The 18,083-nt window shown below is 34.6% G+C and overlaps 1 protein-coding gene across 30 annotated transcripts in view; it reads right to left on the bottom strand.

The window, feature by feature from the left end:
* Positions 1-18,083, bottom strand: part of PTPRD (protein tyrosine phosphatase receptor type D) — a 2,309,169-nt gene that overhangs the window by 706,054 nt on the left and 1,585,032 nt on the right. For all 30 annotated transcript variants that reach the window (XM_054519906.2, XM_054519907.2, XM_054519902.2 and 27 more), the window contains exon 10: positions 4,232-4,270. The gene's annotated coding sequence lies outside the window, so the exon portion shown is untranslated. The remainder of the gene's footprint in view (positions 1-4,231; positions 4,271-18,083) is intronic.

Below are 18,083 nucleotides of genomic sequence, written 5' to 3'. Positions count from 1 at the left end.
GTGTTAATATGAATGATACATATGTGATTACCTAGAGTGAATAAGATCACAATCAACCAGAAGAAAGCATTGTGTTTGTCTAGAGATTCCTTGCCAGGAATAATCCAAAGAGGAAATAGGTGTGTGTATTTATGGTAATAACAATACAGTTGTCCAGCAATCAAGTTAACTTGACTGTCATCTTTATCAAGCAGTATGTTTACATGGGAGACAATCTGAGGAAGGAGAAATCTATACTGTGTATGAACATGATGAAATGTATTTCTAAACACATTGAGCCTCTAATTCCTGAAGTAAGATGACTACTTAAAACACGATGTTTAGAAAGGTGTAGATTATACATGACACACTTAAGACTCAATCATTTCAATCTTTCTCCAAAATCACTTTTTCAACATTATTTATTCTAAATATAGAATACATTTATTTCATTGAAAAGGGATAAAAGACCTTGCTATATTCTGTGTATACATGTATTTATAAGTGTGTATGTAGGTATGTCTGTGTACATGTGAGTATATGTGTGTATAAATGAGTAGAGTAAGAATTACTTATGGATTTAAAAAAATATTTTAACTATTTAAAATCAATTTGTGTAAAAAAAGAATAAGCCAGGTATATTTTAACTAAATTAACTAGATAGCTTTTTAAAAAATTAAACAATCAATCAATCAATCATGAATGTGTCAGAGGCATTTAAACCAGAGCAACTCCATCTTGAATGGGGGCTGGTAAAACAATGTTGAGACCTAGTGGGCTGTATTCTCAGAGGGTTAAGGCATTCTAAGTCACAGGATGATATAGGAGGTCAACACAAGCTACAGATCATGAAGACATTGCTGATAAAATAGGCTGCAGTAAAGGAGCTGGCCAAAACCCACCAAAACCAAGATGGCCACAAGAGTGACCTCTGGACATCCTCACTGCTACACTCCCACCAGCGCCATGACAGTTTACAAATGTCATGGGAATGTCAGGAAGTTACCCTACATTGTCTAAAAAGGGGAGGCATGAATAATCCACTCCTTGTTTAGCATATCATCAAGAAATAACCATAAAAATGGGCAACCAGCAGCCCTCGGGGCTGCTCTGTCTATGGAGTAGCCATTCTTTTATTTCTTCACTTTCCTAATAAACTTGTTTTCACTTTACTCTATGGACTTGCCCTGAATTCTTTCTTGCACGAGATGCAACAACCCTCTCTTGGGTGGGGTCTGGATCGGGACCCCTTTGCTGTAACAAAAGAATTTATTTTCATTTCTTTCTAATAACTTACTTTTTCTTAAAGAAGATGAAGAGAATGGAGCCTCAAAAGGACTGTTCAATGTACATTTGGATATAATAATTACCATCTTTCCTGACTTCAGCAAGTATACGTAGATCAATCACCAATTTTCTACCATAAACAGAAAATCAGGGGCACAAACTTTGTTGTTGTTATGGAGGTGAGGAATGCCAATAAGTAGAAATAAAGTAGAGTTGGGTCTTCTCTCTGCTAAATGATCATAGGAATGCAGAAAAATTGGGCCTTAAAGCACAGGCAGCAGGACTTGAGGAATTTGCTGTTAACTGCCAAAGGAGGAAAGAGTTGTAGGATTAAAAAAAAATTGCTCACTAATGCTTTCCCACAGAGCTTGTCCAAGGCACAACTCTGAGACTGCCTTACTGCCTCCCCTTTCAGCAGGTGTCACTCTCCTTGGGAAGCGAAATTGCTTTTCCTCTCCCTTCAACATTTGTCTTTTATATTAGATATTTTCTCCACACCAGTGCGGATAAAATTACTGTGATAATTTTCCCCCAAATAGTTGCACTAAAAATATTACATTTCACTGAGGAAGGCAGTAAAATAGATTTGTAATATACGTGGGCTGTGGAACAAGTTCTGGGTTCCAATTCCAATTCTTTCTCTTTTCTCTTTGTGTTACCTCAGTCATATTACTAAGCCTTTATGAGAATCATCTAAAAATGGGGACAAACAGATATTCCTTACATGATTGATTTGAGATTTATATGAAAGAATACATGTAAAACAAACCAGCCTAGTACTGGTTAAAATGGGGGAGATGGTCCTAGTTTTATTCCATTAGAGGCATGTAAGGCACCCACAGCAGGATATTCTTATGAGGCTACACTCCAGATCCAGAGCAATGAGGCTGATGACTAAAGCTTCTTAAATGGTTGTTTGACCTACCCCCTAAATGACTTAAAAAATGATAATGCTGAATCACAAGTACGAACACCTGTAGCAATCTTTGCAAAGTCATTTGGGTGGCTTCACTTGCAGGGAGCTAGAACCCAAGACTCCCCAGTTATGTCATCCAGCAATGTTGACCAAGTTCAAAGTACTTTCAGATTGACAACTTGCTCAAATATCATAGCAATCCTGTCACTAGGCAGTATTCTCATTTTAAACATGAAAACATTGAGGAGCAGGAAGATAAAGTGGCTCTTAATGGTGGTGCTGGGATTTTACTAAGTATTTTGGATTTAGAGTCAATGGGCGTTTTCTCTTTTGCCCCCACAGAGCTCTACTCTATGGTTATAAAAAACAATGTATGGTGGCCTAGTAGTGATGTGTATTATAGATAATGAATCATAAATAACCAAATAATTTTCTCCAAGACACTGCGACTATTACTAAGATTATCATCACAACAAAGGGACTTTGTTGTGATGATAAATGATGAATACATAATAGCCACCCAAACCAATGAACAACAGCAACAACCATAAACGAAGAACCATACTTTTCCAAGTGCTGCTAAAAAGGAATTTTTACTTATTTTATCTTTATGCCAATGAAAAGAAAGGTCATCTTGCTGAATTTTTATGATTCATTCTTTGGATAGAAAAACTCAATTCTACAGGTTCCTTGGTAAATCTGTGTATTACAGTTGAGATCAGCACCACTGTTAACCTTTCCTTTGCCAGCAAATAGCAATTGCAGGATAACTACAGGGTAATTCTAGGGCTTTGTGTCTTTGAATGCCAGAGTAATTTGAACCATTCTAACTGTAAATTTGAATTGTTTAACATATGCTTTCTGCAGAGTATAAATACATTTTAATGATTTATTTCACCTCCTTAAATGCACAATTTTCAGTTTTTTAGAATCAAGTGATTTCATAGATACAGAAAGTTTAGAACACTAGTAAGGAAACTTGAAATAAATCAAGAAACATTTTCTTCATTTAAACATGACTTAAATTGAGCATAAAACAAGATTCTCAGAAACATTGAATAATTGCATGATGACTGGAAATTTTTTTCTTTTTCAATGAAATAGATAAAAATATTCAAGGCTTCTATTTATAAACCATTCAAGTTGTAGTTTAAATTACTTAAATTGTCAAATAAGTGAAAAAGCAAAAATTTAAAATGGAACTTTCTTCTACTTTTACCACTCTTTTCTTTCCCTTTCTCTTAAGCACTATTTATTGAATATTGTATCTCTATATTTAGTTTCCAGTCTCTACTTACTACTTTTTATTTGTTCCACCTCTCTTTTCTTTCTTCCAAATATTTACAATGAAGTGCAAGTATATGTAATTTGTTTACTCTATTTGTTTATTTTTATTTTTTGAAGATCTGTCTTCTTTCTTCTTTATTATTTTCAGTTCTTCCCTTACTTATTTGCTTTCCTTTTGACTGCACTTCACACTTTCTCTTTCCCACTCCATTAACTGAATATTCTCTCATAACCATCCCAACACATCTCATTCCAGCATTGGGTGGTGGTTGTATTGTTCATATTCTCTGATGTTAACAGAGTCATGGTTCCACATGAGGTGGAGTTTGGGGAAATGAATCAACTACTCACTGCTCACTGACCTACTCCATTGATAGGCTAGAGGTCACACTAAGACAATTATTAAATAAAACAGTATATCTTATAAAAATCATCGTGTAAAAATTCAGTCTATAGATGTGCATTTGTTCTTCCATATAAAAACATACCTATTATTTAGGACTTGAAATTTCACTCCATCTGTATCCATAAAGACATAATATTTTTGTGTCTGCCTACTACATACAGAAAATTTATGTATATTTTTAAGACTCCAAATAATTTGAAAGTGTTGAAAGTTCACTTTTATTCCTTATACTCCATAATAAAATTGCTAACAATTTTAAGAAGCTACAACCCACAGTAGTAAAGAAACACTATTAAGCAATAAAATAAGTAAAATTTGAAAGCCAGGCACACAACCCAGTATGCTTTAAATCTTACTTGTTCTTTAGATCCCACGGGTGTTCACCAGACGTCTCCCTAAACAAAGAAGAAATGTGACAACAATTAAAATGTGAAAACGATGCTATTAAAATACTGCTCATTTAAGTGATGCATGTTTATATTACTTAGCTAGTGGAAATGTCAAATTCCAACAAGAAGTGAAATTGTTTGTATTTTGGCATTTCCTTTCACACTTATTGTTGTAAAAAAGCAACTTAAAATGTTCCTTTTAAAGCAACAAGAAGCAAAACATGTTATGATTATTCTGGAAAAAGAAATGATAGTTTTAAAATATTAAATGTATTCCCTAATCAAAATTATATGTAGTAGAAAAGAAATAACATATAGAACATCAAGTATCATTCAATAAAAACAAACTTGTGCTAGAAAAACCTATGAAGGATTCTTACAAAAGGGAGTATTTCTTGGTTTAAAACCTTTGTTTAGATTTTAATTCCTTGGTAAACGTACAGAAAGGCCATTGAGTTTCTTTGAACAACATCACAGGATTTTTATTACAGAAAGACAGAATCTACCAGACTATGATAATAATGTTATCAAGAAAGAAAGAAAGAAAGAAGTTTGAATTTTAAAATTAGGCTGAGGGCTTATTAAACTTTTAATTATATACCTGGAAGTTTGGCTGGGTGCAGTGGCTCACGCCTGTGATCCCAGGACTTGGGGAGGCCAACGTGGGCAGATCAGTTAAGGTCAGGAATTCGACACCAGCCTGGCCAACATGGTGAAAACTCATCTCTACTCAAAATACAAATAATTAGCCAGGCGTGGTCGTGTGCACCTGTAATCCCAGCTACTCAGGAGGCTGAGGCAGGAGAATCACTTAAACCCAGGAGGCAGAGGTTGCGGTGAGTCAAGGCTGTGCCACTGCACTCCATCCCGGGTGAAAGAGTGACACTCCGTTTCAAAACAACAACAACAACAACATGGAAGTTTATTATTAATATAATTTTTTATCAACGTTGAGAAAGATACAAGTCCATGAAAGTGCTGTAGTGTTTCAGGAGTTTTATAATTTATAAGTAACTCTAAAAACTGGGCACCGATGTTGGCATTTTCTCAGTGATTTTCATTAAACTTGTTCACTTTTTTTTTTTCTTTTTGGAAGAGTGGAAATGAAGAAATTAACCTGGACTCTATGTGAATAGCTGAGGCAAGTGGAGACATTAATTCATTTCTGTAAATTCCTAGAAAATAACAACTGATCTTGAGTTACATAAAGCTAATCAGTGGTGCTCTGCAGACATGGGAGGAGAAGAGAAGAGGGAGGTATTAAAAGGGCCATAAATAAACTTTTGGAGCCGATGGATATTATTGTTATCTTGATTGTGCTCAAGACTTTAAAGGCATATACATGTGTCTAAACTCATCAAACGGTATGCTTTAGTGCATGCAGTATATTACATGATAATTATACCTTAATAAAGCTCTAAAAAAGTGGAAGGATGTGAAATATATATTTAATGTAGAGCATGAAACGCATGGATAAACCATTCAATAAATTAATGAGAGTTGGTACTCTTGCGATTTTTGTTTTAAAAGATTATCTGTTTGCTGTGTGATGACTAGATTGAGGAGACAGTGATTGGAAGTGGAGGTGAAATTTTGTAAGAAGGCTTGGACCACCATAATGACAGTTGACATAAAAGATGCTGGATTGATTCATGATATAGTTAGAAGGTACAAAGAAAAGGCTGGTCGAGGCACTGAATGTGAAGGTAAGACAAAATAAGGAACCAAGAATGATGGCCAGGTTTGTGGCTTGAACAACTGGGTGCATGTGCTGCCATTTTCTGAGATGGTAAAGACTGAGAATATAGTAAGATTTAAGTGGAATACAAGAATTCCATTTTGTACATATTATATTTGAAATGCTTGTGAGACAATCAAATGGAAGTGTTAAGTTGGGTGTTTCTAGAAGCCAGAGGATAAGTCTGAGTTACACAACTAATTTTGAGAATCGCCAGCATATATCTAAGAGAGTGAGCGGCCATCCTGAAGTGGAAGCAAAGGTCACTGAATGCGAATAGATAAAAGCACCCAGAGTCAAGGTGCTAGATGACGTATCTACTTGGATGTGTATATCCTCTAAATAACCAGAATGAGAGTGAAAAGCAGTTCTAGGGGCCAAAAGCTAATTTTAATTATTTCTTATGTTTTTTAGAGACTACTTTCTAATGCTTATGTTTGAATGTTCACAATGTAGGCAGGACACAAAAACATAATATCTTAGCAATTAACCTAATGTGCGGCCAATTTAACCTTTAAATTATCCTCAAAGGTCTCTGGATGTCTAATTATTTAAGAGGTATTTTAAATCACTTCACCTAAAGTACATCTCTTAAATAAACATATCTTTTGTTACACAAACACCTTAAAAATCAAATTAGAAATGAAGTACAGTTATGTGCTGCATAACATATCAGTCAGCAATGCACTGCATATATGACAGTGGTTTCGTAAGCTTATAATGGAGCTGAAAAATTCTTATCATCTAGTGATGTGGTAGCTGTTGTAATGTTATAGCACAGTGCATTACTCATAGCACGTACAATTATATATGGTACATCATATTTGATTGGTGCAAAAGTAATTGCAGTTTTTGCCATTAAAAGTAATGGCATTAATGCCTGATAATGAATGATGAATGGTATTAATGTTGGATAATCAATGACTATGTTACTGGTTTATGTATTTGCCATACTATGCTATACTTCATATCATTATTATAGAGTGTACTCTTTCTACTTAAAAAAATGTTAACTATAGAATGGTCTCAGGCGGTATTCCAAAATAAGGCATTGTTGTCGTAGGAGATGACAGCTTCATTTGGGTTATTGCCCCTGAAGATCTTCTAGTGGGACAAGATGTAGACGTGGAAGACAGTGTTACTGATGATTCTTACCATGTGTAGGCCTAGACTAATGTGTGTGTTTGTGTCTTAATTTTTAGTAAAAAAAGTTTTGAGTACACAAAAAATTTAAAAGGAAAAAATGTATAGAATGAGAATATAAAGAAATATTTTTGTACGGCTGTACAATGTGTGCTTTCAGCTAAGTGTTATTACAAAAGAGTCAAAAAGTTTTAAAAAGCTTATAAAGTAAAAAATCTTAGCTTACAGTGAGAACACATGGACACAGGGAGGGGAACATCACACACTGGGACATGTAGCGGGGTGGGGGCAAGGGGAGGGAGAACATTAGGACAAATAGCTAATGCATGCGGGGCTTAAAACCTAGATGACAGGTTGATAGGTGCAGCAAACCATCATGGCAGATGTACACCTATGTAACAAACCTGCACGTTCTGCACATGTATCCCAGAACTTAAAGTAAAATAAAAATAAAAATAAAAAATGTAAAAAAAAAGTTAGCTTACAGTAAGCTAAGGTTAACTGATTATTGAAGAAAGAAAATATTTTAAAATGCATTTACCGTAGCCTAAGTGTGCAGGGTTTATAAAGTCTATAGTAATGTGCAGTCTTGTCCTCGTCCTTCATATTACTCACTGCTCACTCGTTGATTCACCTAGAGCAACTTCCAGTCCTGAAAGCTCCATTCATTGTAAGTGTCCTATGCAGGTGTACTATTTTTTATCTTTTATACCATATTTTGATTGTACCTTTTCCTTGTTTAGTTATATTTAGATACACATACACTGGCCATTGTGTTAGAGTTGCTTACAATATTCAGCACAGTAACATTCTGTACAGGTTTGTGGCCTAAGAACAATAGGCTATACCACATACTGTAAGTTTGTGGCAGGTTGAGCCATCTAGGTTTCTGTAAGTATGTTCTGTGATGTTTGCACAATGACAAAATCGCCTAAGGATGCATTTATCCGAAAGTATTCTTGTTGTTAAGTGATGCACGACTGTACAGAGCTTTGCTAAGATTTTCAAAGAAGTTAACATAATTTGCAGAACTTGAACACGTTTTCTTTGCAACATGTGCATAGAACATGAAGAAGCTGTAATATGATTTGCTGAAAGTAGCTGCAAAATCTATATTGGAATACTCAAAAATAGTTGCTTTTACATGTCCGTAGAGATCAACCACAGAAACAGAGCAAACAATATTGGAATTATAGTGTATTATTATAGAAGGAAAATAAAATGTAGAAATTTCATGGCCTGCATGACTGGTATTTTTCAAGGTAATGCTCAGCCTGAGAATAATCCATGGTAGATTTGGTTTTGTTGGTTTCCCTTGGCTTTGAACATTAGGGGATGTTTGGAAGTCAACATCCCAGGTTTTTGTTTCTTCATTTGTAAAATGGAACTTCTACAAATAACTTTACGGGGTTTTGGTAGGAATAAGGGGGATAAAGTGCACACAAATGCTTTGTACAGTGTAAAGTACTATAGACTGCACAAATAACACCATTACAACAGTAAGTGAGACATCATAGCTAAATGTGGCACTTGATATTACTCAAAAGAAATATTCAGTGAACTGAATTTGTGTACTGTATTTAATTTCATTTAGAATTTTCCAAGTTGTTACTAAGGCCCAGAAATAAATATCAACTCTTCATATATTGATTAAATAAATGTGCGTTTCATTTTTCTTTCTTTTTACTTTGCACACTTTGCTGAATATGAATTTTTGGCACACATGATAAACACAAAAGGCCTAGGACCTGCTCTTGGTGGATTACTTGGACTGAAACACAATTCTGAAATATGATTTTTCCATTTCCATTCTTCTATTTACACTTAGTGGCTTTTATTTAATCTTAAATTTCAACTTTTATTTTAGATACAAGGGGTCCACGTGCAGGTTTGTTACATGGGTATATTGCATCCAGCTAGTGAGTATAGTACCCACTAGGCAGCTTTTCAACTCGCACCCCCCGCTCTCCCTCCGCTGTCTAATAATCCACAGTGTCTATTACTCCCATGTTTATGTCCATGTGTGCTCAATATTTAGCTCCACTTATAAGTGAGAAAATGAGGTATTTGGTTTCCTGTTAATGAGTTAGTTTGCTTAGGATTATGGCCTCCATCTCCATCCATGTTGCTGCAAAGGACGTGATTATTTTAGTTGCTTTTTTAATCTTACAATTTACTTTCTTTTCTTCTTTTCTCTATTTCCTGTGATATTGCACAGCTTTCTCATTATCTCACCTCCGGTTAAGATTGAATCATTAATCATCATTTTCTACCTTTTTATAAAAATAATACAAATTTTTATTTTTGTAAAAATAATTTAATATAATCACCATTGAAATTTACAAAATACATTGAAGAAAAAAGACGAAAATGAAAGTCATTCAAAATCCTATCACTGAGAGACAGCTGCTCTTGACTTTTGGGTATACAGCTACCCAGTCTCTTTTCTATGCATTAATATATATTTTATAAGTTCATTAATAATGCTATGTTCTCTTTTTTACTTACTCTTCCATGAGTATTTTTAAATAATGTGAATGTTTTCCTACAATTTGTTTAGGTAGTGCATAGTTATTTTAAATTTTAATTTTATGGATGAAACATAATTTGTTAGACCTGTCAAAAAGGCTATTGTTGGTTCCTTGTTTTTTTGGGTTTTTTTTTCCTGTATAAACAGCCTTGTGATAAACATCCTTCAGGCTATATATTTGCATGAATCATGATTAATTCCTTAGGATGAATTGCTGGATGCAGTCAAGCCTGCATATTAAATTACAAAAATTATAATATCTATTGCCAAATTATACTCCAAAAAGGTAATAACATTTATCACTCCTACAAGCAAGATAGGAGAGTTCCAACTTCTCCACACTGAAGCTAATAGTAGATATTATCATTTTAAAATTTTTACCAATTTGATAAATAAAATTATATCTTTTATTGTTTTAATATGTGTTTCTTTGGTTACCAGTTCTGTTGAAAAGTTTATTTTTTCATTTGTGTTTGTTAGTTTCTGAAATGCTCCTTCAGGTATTTTTGCCTACTTATCTATTAGAGCACATGTCTTCTACAATTACTTGTAATAACTTTTTATATATTAAGGATATTGATTATAAACATAAAGATTTGATTAAAAAGACCAATGATGACTTTAACATTTTCAGAATTAACATATGCCAAGATTTGTCCTAAAACCCAAGAGAAAGTTTAACAGCTTTTTTACTTCAACTAGATGCAAAAGTGATTATAAATAGATGAATAAATTTAAGTAAAGTTTTATGCTTCATTTTTATTACCCCATTTTCATTCCAATTTGAATCAATGTTGTATTCAGTTTACTGTTGTTTAGTCCCTTGCAAATTTTTTGGATTGTTTACATAGATATATTTTTATTCACTAGTCCACCAGTTATATTTTACTTTTTCTTTCCCTTGAAAATGTGCAAACATTTTTCATTGCTTTATTATTTTATGACTTTATTTTTCCTTTATTACCCTGAAAGAGCAAGATGGTGGGACTAAGTTTTTCTTGACATTTTTTCTGAAGAGGAGGGAGGCTTTACTGGTATGGCTAAGATTAAGACAAGAGCCAGTCTGCAGTACCATCTTTGTGAAAGGCTTTCCTGTGTTCTGATAAGCTGCCCAATGCTTTGTCTTAATGTTGATGTCATTGTATAGAATGTGACTTCTTTGAGCTCAGTAGCAAAATCGTGAATGTAATCTTAAGGGAATTCATGAGCAGATGTGTATTCCTGTGTATACGCCTCTAGACTTTGACTTAGACATTCTTATTCCCTGATAAAAGACTAGAAAACCCATGGAGCTTCAAAGATTGTAAACTAGCTAATACTCACTAGTGGTTAGCGAAGAAGTATGCCACACCAACAATGAAGAGAACTGAAATAAAATCTCTTACTTTACTATAATGCTTTACAATCTGTTCACTATCTCATGTAACACTCACAATAATTTGGGAGCGGGTAAGGAAGATATTGTAATGGAAAAAGCATGAGCTTTGAGGACATATTAATAGTCACACGATCTTGGGCAAGTCAATCTCTCAAAAAAGTCAGTCTCCTTTTCAGTAAAATAGATATGAAAAAGAAAATAATACTTATCTTTCATAACTGCTGTGATTAGAAAAAAAGTAATGGATATTTAGCACTTAATATTTACCTCATCATTTATTTATTCAACACATATATTTGAGCATCTACCATGCGTTCTTTTCTAGACACTAGAAATTATAGTCTGCTCAGATAAACATTTTATGCTAATGGGTAACAGGTAATAAATTACAAAAAAAGAAAAACAAAGAAAGAAAGAGAAAGACAGTTGGATGGATGGATAATTTCAATGAGAACTTATTGCCATGAAAAAAATAAAACAGGGTATTGTGGTAGTGAATGGGCAGCATTGGGTAATGCTACAGAGGATAGTCAGGAAGGCCTTATAAATGGCTGATAATTTGAGTTGAGATCTTAACAAAAGAAAGAACAGCCATGCCACAAGGAAGGGGTAAAGACCTCTGGAAAAAGCAATAAATGTAAAGGCTCTGTCTGGCACAGGGACCAGCTTTAGTGCTTGAAGAACACAAATGTGTCCAGTGTGGCTGCAGCATGTTGAGCCATGAAAAGCCTGGTTTAAGACAGATAAGAGAGGAGGTGTAGGCCAGATGTTAGATTATGTAAGGCTTTGTAAGTTATGGTAAGTTGACCATAGTAAGGTAACAGAGAGCTACGATGATAATAATGAGGAAGACATAAAGATCAAGCTTATTATCCGTTAGACAGTTTAAGAAACTGTGTCTCTCTTTGTCTAAATGTGACACAGCAAGGTAGTCATGGAGTTTGGTTTCCTGTCCAGGGTTTGTTCAGTTTTATTCTGTATGTTTTGTTGCTGCCTATAATAGTAATGTTTTTTCATCTTTTAAGCCCGAAGTTCATTCCTGCTCTTGATTTTTTTGTTTCTATTTCTTTTCAAAGGCATTTGCCAGTTTTCTGCATCGATATTAATGCCGAAGAAGCATTTACAAGATTCAATAGCTTTATGTAGGAATTAGATCTCTGAAATTCAAACTGCTTTATTTTCATAAGAACTATGATTAACAGACTTTATAGCTCTCTCATTCTCTACCTACCCCATTCTCCAAACCTCTTTTCTCTAAGCTGGACTCTCCTACTCCGACATTTTAGCCTTATCAGCCAAAGAAAGCAAGTTTCAATTCACATTCCAGGAAGGAATCTCCCCAGCCAGAGCTTCATCTCTTAAACCTACTTTTGTCTGTTTGAGCCGTCTGCTTGAGTGCTGATTTCTTTCTCCCAGTTATGGCTTTTCTCCTTCACTGGATACTCCCCTCTCTATCCTTGGCTCTGGCACCTGCTATGTCTGGTGTTCCACCCATTACTATTTCAGATTGTACTTCAGCTTTCTTGCATGACATCTGGCATACATTCTGAATTTTGTCCAGCTCATTTACTACCTTCCCACTCTGCTTTTCCAGGTGGATTTGCCAAATGTAACGATAAACCAAGAAAGAATTTGTTCCTCCACAAGGCTCTCTGCCTGCATTTAAATTAGCAATAACCTTAATTTTAAGAAGGATAGATATACAATGTATATATCTGCATGTTCAGCTTTTATCCATTTGACAATAGCTGTTACACGGAAAATGCACATGTACACTATACAAACACTGTAATTTCGTTTGTAGTGATATGGAAGTTTTTAAAAATACTGATTGAGTTTAAGAATCTTTCTTTTTCTAAATTACTCTCATAAATATAAATTTTGGATTTTAGCATCAATATTATTAACAGGAAGGGTATAGTATAATATTAAGTGTTGATGTGGGGCTTTCAACCAAATTAATTTCCCTAATTCCAGTTATTGTACTGCATATTTGTATCATAAAAATCTTCAGGAGCTATCTACCAAGAGGTCTTAATAAAATCAGAGTACATTTGAAAAGTCCTATCACATATCATTGAGGTGTTATGGGTTGTAATGGGGAATACTCAGGCTTAAAGGGAGAATAGGGTGTTTAGTGATGGTGAAGTTTGTTATCTCTAGGTACAGATTTCATTTATTTTACATTTTACATAAGATCTGCTTTGTCAAACTTATCCTAAATTTTTATGTTATTGAATCATGCCCTTCAAACTAACTGCCATTTGGTCTACTAACAGTTCTTGTCATATAAAGTGGTGGTAACATAAAAAAATCCCCTGTGATGAAAAACATATTAGCCACATTTAGTTTTTTTACCCTCTACACCAGGACTCATTTCTTTAATCTGTAATTCTTTGTGTGAAATCTCATCAAGGGCTCCTTGTGTAAGTAAACATATACCCCACCATTGCATTTACCATTCCCCTGACAAAGCATCTGCCACAGCCTTTCAACACATCCACAGAGTAATTGCACAAAACCTCCCTACCACAAATTGATGTTGGTTATCCCTTATCAAATCACTTTTTCCAACACATTCTTTTATTAAATCTTCTAAATATGTTTCTGAGAATTCTTCCATACTGATAAGAAATTCAGACAATATTTGTTGAAGCTCACTAAATTATGTCTTCTGTAATACTATTATGCTCACCATATTCACTCTATTTCAGCTATCAATATTCTCACCACTCCATATATAAATTGCAGAACTAAAATTATAGCAGGTCACTTGACTTTCTATTTAGTTTGTGTTACTTTTATATTTCTGATATTTCATTTATCCTTCTAAAACAGGAATGTATTACATTTTGGAAAATAGATCTTTACTAAAACCCAGAAACCTAAACTAACAATTAAATTCGTGACAGTATAGTGTGGTATCACAGTAATTGATAAATTATATAAGACTTGATTAATAAAGTCTATTTATTTATTTATGCTACAGTAACTCCATCTTCTCATCACTCCATCAACAAATATTTACTGTGTCTTCCCTATGAAAGACATTATGCTAAGTGATATGAGGTACAGAGAGAAGAATCAGTCTTCAAGATATTGGCAACCTGGCTAGGGTGCAGTTCTCATGCATTAATTACAGAAAGTAGCACACGGGAAATGCCAGCTGAGTGGTACAGCTAATGCGTCTCATGAGATGAAATCATAGTCTTGTGATGATTGGGGAAGTTTGCCCAGGCGAGTTAGAATTTAAGTGAGAGAGCCTTACATATTATTAGTATCTAATTACGTTGGAAGGAGAACAGATAAAAAAAAGTAGAAGCATAAGCAAGGAATGAAAATGGGGGGCACAGAGTATTTTGTAGAGCTGCATTGTCCAATATGGTAGCCACTAGTCACATATGGCTATAGGGCACTTCCACTGTGGCTAGTAAGAATTGAGATGTATAATTGTGAAGATTCAGTATGAAAAATAATATGAAATATCTCATTAATATTAGTCATTATTATCTATTAAAATGAGAATGTTTTGGCTATATTGGGTAAATACAATAATATTATTAACACTAATTTCACATATTTATTGTTACATTTTATAATATGACTACTAGAAAATTTAAATTATATACACGGTTCATATTTGTGACTTGCATTATATTTCTATTGGACAGTGTCAAGCTATTGAGTAACTGTTGGAAGGTTGAGATTATTAAATATGTATTTTTAAGAAAAGGAATCAGACTAAAAAGTGCTGCCTGGTTAGGAGGGGCTAGAGATTAGAAATTTAAAAAATGATAACCTACTCAAGGCACCACACATGAGGTGACAAGGGCTAGGTAAAGCAGGTGGCAATGGGAAAAATTGGGTAGCAATGTACACTTTTTTTTTGTGCCTAGCTACTTGCACTCAACAAAATATTATTTTAAATTATTCCTAGTTCCAGAGACATTACAAAAGAAGACTTTCAGAACAATTAACTCCAGCGACTAGGCATGGAGACAGGAAGAGCGAGGGATCAAATATGCCCGAGACTGTAAACTGAGGAGGCAAGGAGAATGATGATGGAATTTGATGGGAAAACCTCTTTGGTGAGGAGAGAGTTGTAAGTCCTGGAATGTACGGTAGTGGTGGGGTGCTGAGGATGATTCATCTCTCAGTGGAATGAAGAGTGTAAGGAACAGGTAGATGGCTGAGACTGATAGAATGGTGGGACATCCAGGAGAAAATGTACTTAAGACTTTGGTAAAATGGATGTGGAAATCAGGGGAATGGTTAAATTGATGAAAGACATTTGATGACCACCTTGGTAGAATTGAACGTGGAATTCAAGGGTGACAGTACGATTTCAGGTGGTAACTCAATGGCAATTCTCTGATGCAGAGCCAGGAACTGAACCATGGGAAATACTGATATTTGATGGTTGAAAATGGATGATCTACAAAGATAAGTTGATCGGTCAAGACAATGGGAAGAGAAGTGTGGGATCATGGAGCCTAAGGAAGAAAAAATGCCAACGAGAAAGAACTAGCTAACAGGAAATGTATGAAAGGATGTAGATGACATTTTATTATTTAGCATCAATATACTACCTGGCAGGAATGCAACCCTCAACCATGAAATCTCAGAAAAAGCAGATGTTCCACGATTTGTCTTAGTGCCTTTGGATCACATGGGCCACACTTGGGCTTTTTTTTTTTTTTTTTTTTTTTACAGACTACTAGAAAGTTTAAATTATATACACAGTTCATATTTGTGACTTGCGTTATATTTCTATTGGACAGTGTCAAGCTATTGAGTAACTGTTGGAAGGTTGAGATTATTAAATATGTATTTTTAAGAAAAGGAATCAGACTAAAAAGTGCTGACTGGTTAGGAGGGGCTAGAGATTAGAAATTTAAAAAATTTCTTTATTCTTTTCTTTCTTTATTCTTTATTCTTTTCTCATTCACTAGTAAGTATATCTACCAAATAAACTTTCTTCTGAAGTTTTGTGTGTTAACTTATTGTAACAATAAGTAAATTTATGTAAACAATAAGTTTACATAATAGCATTTAATATCTGCATCCTCAATCAACACTTACCACAGAAAGACTGATATTATCTTTTTTTTGTACATACCAAGTCTCCCAACTTGAAAGCTATGTTTTTGTACTCCATCTGGCTGCCTCTCTAGGATTGCCCTTACTGCTTAAAATATACCATGCATAAAGGAAACAGAGCCAATAGAGAAAGATTTAGGGCTAAGGTTAGCAGGAATAAGTGATCTGGACTGTCAAGAGTCACGGTTCTCCCAAGAATCCATATATCATCATTGGTTTTTTATTTCTCCACCAGTTTTTATCCATTGTTTTTCTGTAGGACCTTTATTGTTGTTAGAGAGTGGAATCCACCTTTATTAATTCAACAAGGTACTAAGATACTTAAAAGGTTATAAAAATGAATCCAATGTGTATCCTGCATACTCTAGATTACAGTTTATATACATGTTTACATGTCTATTTTCCATACTTAAATCTAAGATCCTTGAGGACCTTAGATTCATTCATATGGTTCTTATTCATATGTAGTGGTGGAGTTCTGAGGATGATTCATCTCTCAGTGGAATGAAGAATGTAAGGAACAGGTAGGTGGCTGAGTCTGATATAATGGTGGGACATCAAGGAGTGAACGTACTTAAGACTTTGGTAAAATGGATGTGGAAATAGGGGGAATGGTTAAATTGATGATAGAGACTTGATGACCATCTTGGTAGAATTGAATGTGGAATTCAAGGGTGACAGTAAGATTTCATGTGGTGACTTGTCGACAGGTCTTTGATGCAGAGCCAGGAAATAAACCATATAAATACTTACCGGTATTTATATTACTAATGCCTGAAAGGTCCTCGGCACCTAGTAGACTGTCAAATCACATTTGTTTAATGAATATAGTCATGTGTCGCTTAATGACAGGGATTTATTCTGAGAAATGCATTGTTGTTAGGCAATTCTGTCGTTGTGTGAACATCATAGAGTGTGCTTATACAAACCTAGATAGTATAGCCCACTACACAACTTGGCTATGCGGTATAGCCTATAGCTTCTAGGTCACAACGTGTACAGCATGTTACTGTACTGAATACTGTAGTCAACTGTAACAGAATGATATTTGTGCCTCTAAACATATATAACCATAGAGAAGGGAATGTGTTGCACTATGACATTATGGTGACTATGACATCATTAGGACATAGAAAATTTTCAGCTCTATTACAATCTTAAGGGACCACCATTAAATACGTGGTCCATCAGTGACTGGAATGTTGTATATATAAATTAATGAAAATGTGAATTTCTTCTTGAAGGAGACTGTAGTGAAGACAAAATTCATGCACAAATAATCAGAGTACAAAGAGGAAAGGGACACCTGACAAAAGTACTCAGATAAAAACATATTAGAAGTTAGGTGAAAGAACAAAAAATGCCTCATAGAATAAATGGGACAAGGCTTCCTGGAGGTGCTGGCATTTGAGCAAGGGCAGAAGGATGGCAGAAGAAGGCAGAATTGGAGAGTCAAAAAATGGGGCATTTTACTAAATGGAAGACTACCTATTGGTCTTATCTACAGATTTTGATTCTTTTATATTTATTAAGGATAAACACATATTTTTCATATCTGGTTAGGTTTTATTTGAACTCCTGTAATCTTTTTTTTTTTCATTATAGAAAGCTTTTTTTTACCATACAAAATTTCTTAAAATATGTAGCCACACAGCCGAGTTTTATTTTAAGGACAACGGCATTTTTACCTCCTGTTTTGCGTGAGGGTCTGTGGGTTGTAGGAGATGAGAAAAGAGAGTTCCCAGCTGCTACAGCTCAACAAAGCCCCTAAAAATGATGACTGTATCCATTTCCACCCAACGCCACATTCTGAAAGTGATCTTTTTGAAACGAGGATTGCAAATAGCTGCAGCTTCTCAAAACTGCAATTGCTTTTCACGGTGTGGCATTGCTGCCTTCGTGCTGACACAGCTCTCAGCACCGACACCAG

This window comes from Pongo abelii, chromosome 13 (genome assembly GCF_028885655.2).
Source record: "Pongo abelii isolate AG06213 chromosome 13, NHGRI_mPonAbe1-v2.0_pri, whole genome shotgun sequence".
Classification (NCBI taxonomy): Eukaryota; Metazoa; Chordata; class Mammalia; order Primates; family Hominidae; genus Pongo; species Pongo abelii.
Note: the sequence above shows the minus strand (reverse complement) of the source record. Positions and strands in the feature narration are given on the sequence as shown.